The sequence below is a fragment of the Dermacentor andersoni genome, unplaced genomic scaffold, assembly GCF_023375885.2.
Source record: "Dermacentor andersoni unplaced genomic scaffold, qqDerAnde1_hic_scaffold ctg00000033.1, whole genome shotgun sequence".
In the NCBI taxonomy this organism is placed as follows: domain Eukaryota; kingdom Metazoa; phylum Arthropoda; class Arachnida; order Ixodida; family Ixodidae; genus Dermacentor; species Dermacentor andersoni.
The window spans coordinates 144,067-150,433 of NW_027314755.1; positions in this window are offsets into that span (position 1 = coordinate 144,067).

Here is a 6,367-nt window from a genome sequence, read left to right on the forward strand (position 1 = left end):
GAATGCACGATAGCGTCTCTGTCATGACCACGCAGTGACAACAACGGTATAAACCCGACGCAATGGCCACAGCATACCTGCCGTAGAATAACGAACACAAAATGACAATGCTTCGACGAGGGTGGTATCACGACGACGGCATGACGACAATTGTATTACGACACTGAAGTGATGACTGCGGCGGCTGCTGTGAATCACGCCCCTGCGTCACCCACGCGCTGCCTTTCGCAATCTCCCATTTAGCGAGGCAATCGCTTCCCTATTGGCTCCGTCTGCAACGTGCAGCGCGGGAACCATTGTCTGCGCCACTTAATCGCGAAATGAAAACACGGATGGAGCTGCGCTCAAATTAGGAATTAGTAAGTATTATAAAAGTCGGTGAAATTTTTTGTAAGGTAAATAAAGAGTTTAGGTTTGTATGTGTTGTTCTACCCCGGACAAGTAACCAGAGCTTTTTGTCGCATTAAGATCGACATTGATGGTGAAAAGAATTCTGCCTAAATGTTGATTTATATATTTCTTCAGGTAAAATTGCTGTATTCTGTATGAAAGTGACAAATATTTGCTTAATGCTATCGATTTATTTTATGTGATTTATTTACCTCCTTTTACTCAAGCACATATGGCGACATAGATACCACAAAAACCAGTAGAGTTAATGAGCAAAACGAGAACAAGGTGGCAGCAGGAGCCTACGTTTCGACAAGTGGACATGTCTACTCCCTCCTTCCCCGTGTTTTTCAGTAGAGTAAAGAAAGACTTACAAAGTACCACCACGTGGGTTGAATCGCTGCCAATATTTGGCTGAGTCGCGTCAATAAAAGTAGCAGAATAAATGCGAATACACAAACCTAATTCCGAAGCGGCGCCAGAGGCGCACACAGACAAAAGAAACAACGGGAAGGCACGCTGTCTCTCAAGGGCACATTTTCAATTATGTTACCACATACGCTCGCCCTACAGTTCCTATTGTTCATATGCATATGTATAACATATAGAAGGTAGAAGTAATGGCTAGAAGTGTTTATTACTTTAATAAAGAAAAGCCAGTATGTGCCACCAAAGCAAAAGAAATAAAGAAATATACAGGTTTCTATGTTGCAGTAACGCAGATTGCAATAAGTGTTGAATTGTATATTTGAAGAATTAGATTAAAGAAGCAGAAACATACCTTGTCGGCATATTTCATCCACTGTGTGTTTAAACGTGAACGTAATAAATTTACTAGCGCATGTGGCGCATGACGCAATAGATTATGCGCACGTAGGTTGTTTCGTGTGCTGTATGGCAGCGGTAAATTGTGCGCATGTATGTCAGTGTTAACCAACTTGCTACAAAGATATCAGAGACATTAAAGTACGGTAACATAAACATAAGCTCGGTGGAGGAAAAGCCACAGTTTGGTTTAAGACGATCGCTTGTTGTATGGCTTGTTGCCTAAGGGCGACCAATGTATTTTAAAGAGAAAACAAACTGCCGGGCAACCTGAACTTTTTGCCGCTCGGAGTAGTTTGGCCAATTAAACCACTTCTGGTATTGTTAAGGTTTCTTTTACCACTGAAATTTAGATTACAAGGCTCCGAATCGTTTTTAAAAAAAAGCAAATTTGCGCGACTTTACACTACAGCGATCAAGAAGTCGTAAGTCACAATATGCTGCGGTACCCTTAACCATTTGTGAACAATTCCAGTAGTACCTCGCGTCTCAGCTACACTCATGCTGTCCAGCCTTCCCGTCATCGGACATATTTAAGGCGGAAAGCCTTAGATCTGTTTCAAGGTCGGCTTGTGATTGCACAGAAAATCGCAGTGCTCATGCGACTGCTCGCTCTTTCCTCGTCGTCTTCTTCCACATCGCTGCCACGTCGACCCCGCTAATCATGCCAAAGAAGATAGTTAATTTTTGCAGAGTTAATTACGGCACTCGAACTCACCACTTTTTATATTAGTCGAACCTACGATATATTGTGTTAATTAGGGTGAATATGACTAAGGCACCGTTAATTAAGGTAGCTTAAATTAGGGCACCCGAACCCACGACCATTAGTTGGAAAACGAAGCAATAAGATGCAACAATGCATTCGAATAAAAATGTCGAGTAACATGATCGCTGTCTCTTGAGCGCGCAGACTTTCACCTCCACCAGCTATGGCGTATGCTAAAGTATTCCTACCCTTAAAAATTACCCTTAAGGGTAATTTCTCGGAGGTGCGGAGTGGGAAGCAGCGTATTTTGTTTAACAACAGTACTCCGCGTGCTAGGCGTGAAACGCAATATGCCACTTTGGAGCACCCACACAAAACTGCCCCTAATGTGAGGGGTCTGACTGAGCTACGGCTACGCACGGCGCATGCGCCTTAATTACCGAATAATCGCGCCAAGAGCGAAGCAGTTGTAGTTCTGTATTGCTAGGGATTAGCGAAGACAGCTCTGCACTTCGTGGGCAACAGAACAAAGCGAGCGCAGTGCACTCGTGGGGTGATAAGAACTACGTGTTTCTTTCAACTGAGCCCGAGAGTGCCATAACAGTCAGCAGACTTGCATCATCTGGCAATCGTAAGCTAGTTGGGCGTAACATAGCTTGTATACCTCCTGCGTTTCCGCGATTGCTTGCACGAGCAACAAGCTCTTACCAGCAAGACGCGCACTACAGTTTGAGAGGACCATGAAAGAAAAGTTGCGATATCATCCGATAATTCTACTATTTTGTTTTTGTTGATGTTAGTGAGGGATAGTTTGGGTAGATCATTCGGCGGAAAGGTAGCAAGGTTTATCGGGGCGCCCCTGCAAGCGTTCAAGAATTCGCACAGTCACGTCAAGCTCGTGGTGGACTCAAACGTCTCGTTTGTTCCAGCCGAGGGGTAGCATTTTAATCCAAAACCGCAGGTGACAAATTTTTATTATTTTCCGTTTTTTCTTGGAGCTGAGTGCGCATGCGTGGTGATTCAACATTTCCATTCGTGAATACACGCCAGTTACACGGCAACGAAACATCAGGCATGGATGATGAAAGAAGCTACGAATACACGCCTTTCAGTTTAGTAGGACGGACGAGGTTGCTGCAAATAATACCTGGGACGGTACCCCGCGCGCTTCATCTACTTTGGGCGCCTCGACAACGTGAGTTTTACCACTTGTTAATTTTTCATTCAATACAGGTACCCTTGGACACGACCCATATAATAGGCTTGTATATCTGTACCTTAGTTTCCACCTGAAACGGGTCCTTTGACAGCAAACTTGAGCTTTTCAACCGGAGGTAATCTTAGATCTAGACGCGTTGATGCACAGGCGGCGCAAAAATATTGCCATGTTCAACGCAAGGTCAGCTGTTTGGCGGTCAGGATAAGATTTCTCAAGACATGAAGCGAACGTACTTAAAGAAGGAAATATTTTTCGATTATGTACAATTATAGGAACTGTACACCCGTCACGGGGTGCTGAAGCTCGAAGTGCCGGATTCAATCCTAGGTGCGACCGCCGAATTTCGATGAAAGGACACAGCTAGAAAGCCGGTGTTTGCATTTATGTGATCGTTACAGAAGCTACGGTGGTGAAAATTGATGTTCAGTCCACTACTGTTTTGTTCGTTTTATCAAGTCGTCGATCTTGCGCCAAAAACCTGGGAATTAGTTTTAACCGCAGTGGAGAGTTGGTGTGCTGAGCCGTAAGTCTTTTTAGACAACTCGCCAGTCCACAGCAATACTGTTACTTGTCAATTATAAAGAAACTGTGAACAATTGAGCAGTTCCCACTCAAAGCTTTATTTTTTGAAAACATATTCCCTGTGGATGAAATGCCACAAGGTGGTTTAAGAAGATTCCTCTTCCATTTCCATGCGTTGGTTAAAGGCAACAAATGCGCATTAAAAAGAAAACGCACTTTTCCCGCTTGGACTTGTTTGGCCTATGAAGGTATTTGTTTCAATTTTAATGTTTTGACAAATGAAGTCTATATTACTCAGTTTTAAAGCGTTCTCGTTTTCAAAGAGCAAACTGGGGCTACCTTGTGCAACACCGATAAATATGTGGAAAGTCGGGGTATTCTAAGGTACCTTTACCATTCGCGAACAAATACAGTATCACGTCGCTTTTCAGCGGTTTCCTTGCTAAGCATTGTGTCGTTATTAGGATATTTTTCATGCCATTCTCCCAATAAACTTCATTCTTCTAAGAATTCTGAGATCATCTCCGGCGAGTGATATAAAAGCAAACTTAGCATCGCTTGAAAACAAACATTTTTAAACAGCATTCTATTTCATCGTAACTTCATTCGAACTCGTCATTTTTTTCCTAAGTGCTCAAATTCTTACTTGGCGAAGAAATCTGCTTATATTCTTCAGAGCAAGTCATTTGAGCCGATAACTTCAAATATTTCAAATAATACGACCTTGTACTCATAGCTGCCGGATCCGTGAGTCAACATTGCAATCGGCGTGAAAACGCCAGACTCACCACGGCAATGCCGAATGACATTAGGCGGGTAGAAATGGGAATTTTTCAAATAATAGCGCAGGTTTGCGTCATATTTGCAGGAACCATCGGCGCAGTGTCGTTGTTATACTTGAACCTGATTTATTGATGCAAAGAATATGTTCAATGCATCAACATATTATTCCGAAATTATTGTTAGGATTCTGTCAATGTGGCAGGGGAGCGAACTACATAGGACCCGTTGTAAGTGCTCCAACAGTTAAACTCACACTGTTCGTGCAAGCGAAGGTGCCGTTTCGACTATGGTGGACGAGTGCTGTGGACAGTATTGTGCCCCGACTGTGCCGTTTGTCCTATGCCCGCCAGCATAGTCAGTCTTTGAGGATAACGAACTATTGCAAGTAGCGCGATTACAAAACATGACTTTACTTCTTGTGAACATTGCTTTAATAAAACGTAAATTGAACTACTTTTGTGGCAACTGGTAATTGTCTGACTAATACTTTAATGATTGCAGCATTTCTGATGACGCCTGGAAGTACCAGTGGAAGACACAGCCCACGCCGATAACCGATGGGACTTACAACGTCGACGGTACGTAGGCAATGGTCATTTGCCACCAGTGGAACTTGCTAAGGCAGTTCACAACAAACACAGAAGATAGCCCCTACGGTTACCAGGAAACGGTATATTTATTGGGTACAAGGATGCACTTTACCAGCACCGTCAAGATGGTTTCCGCATGAGCCAGTTTATAACTGTCCTTATTGAGAAATTTGCGTTTATCTGAATATATGGAAATTGATACAGAACTTATGCAGTAGAAGCTTTTGAATGAATAGATTCTTGTATCGGTTGTCAGGTAAAGGACGCTCCCAGATGATAAGGACAGAAGCCGAGACTGTGCATTCCACGCAGCGAATAATTAACTCACAAATGGAATCATCGCTTGACCATTGGTCTACAATTTTATTCGCCAAGCAGAATCGCAGTCGGTTCGTCTTTCTAACATCGTTATAAAGTTTCCCTCAAACCGATCAAGTTGTGTTGACATAGCAAGTGCTTTGATGCCAATGCAAAGTGAGACGTGCAATTAGGGCGGCGTTTCAGATGTCTTTACGAGAGGGTCGTAACGGTATTGCCACGTTTTTTGCCCAGTGCGATAATTGCTCACGTATAGCAGGTTAGGATCAGCCAACGTATCCCGTTGCGGCCGACTGCAGAAGTCACAGCATACAATTTGGGGCAGCCCGAAATATTTTACAATTAAGCTCTTGGTCACTTCGTGACAAGCTAGCCAAGTTACAGCCACGACATAAACAATGTTAACAATAAATGACAATGTAAGGCAAGGACCCACAAAATGGTTTGCTAGTTGTTTGCGCTCTGTTGCCTTAAACATTTGCCAAATAACCCAACTATACGCTTATGAAACAATATTCGTGTTGACAGAGTAACAATCTTAGCACCCAACGATTTCCAATGGGTGTGCCACTGCTTCAAAAGTGTTACGCTTGGTGAACAAGAAAATCTGCGCCATGTTGAAAGACCGGCGCTTCAAGCTAAATGTTCTTTTTTGTAAGGCGATTAGCATTCATTGCATACATAAAGCATCATTCGTTGTGCCTGTATCTATGCAACCACTTTCTCAGGCCTGACGAACTTTGCAACTTTAACGGTGCGACTGATAAAATTGACGATGTCAGACAATGAAGATAAGTTTCTTAAATTACGCCTATGCAATCACACTAGTTCCTCCGAAGTCAAAGATGATGACACTCAAATTTTTAGGTGCGGTGGTTAGAAATCCGCTTTTGAACTTTTCTCTGACGTACCAAGGTGCAGAGACTCAGGCATGTGGTTTTAACAATGCCATAAACATTCTTAGCTAACTTCCTTCCACCCCCTTCATATTCCAAATAAAGGTCTATTTTA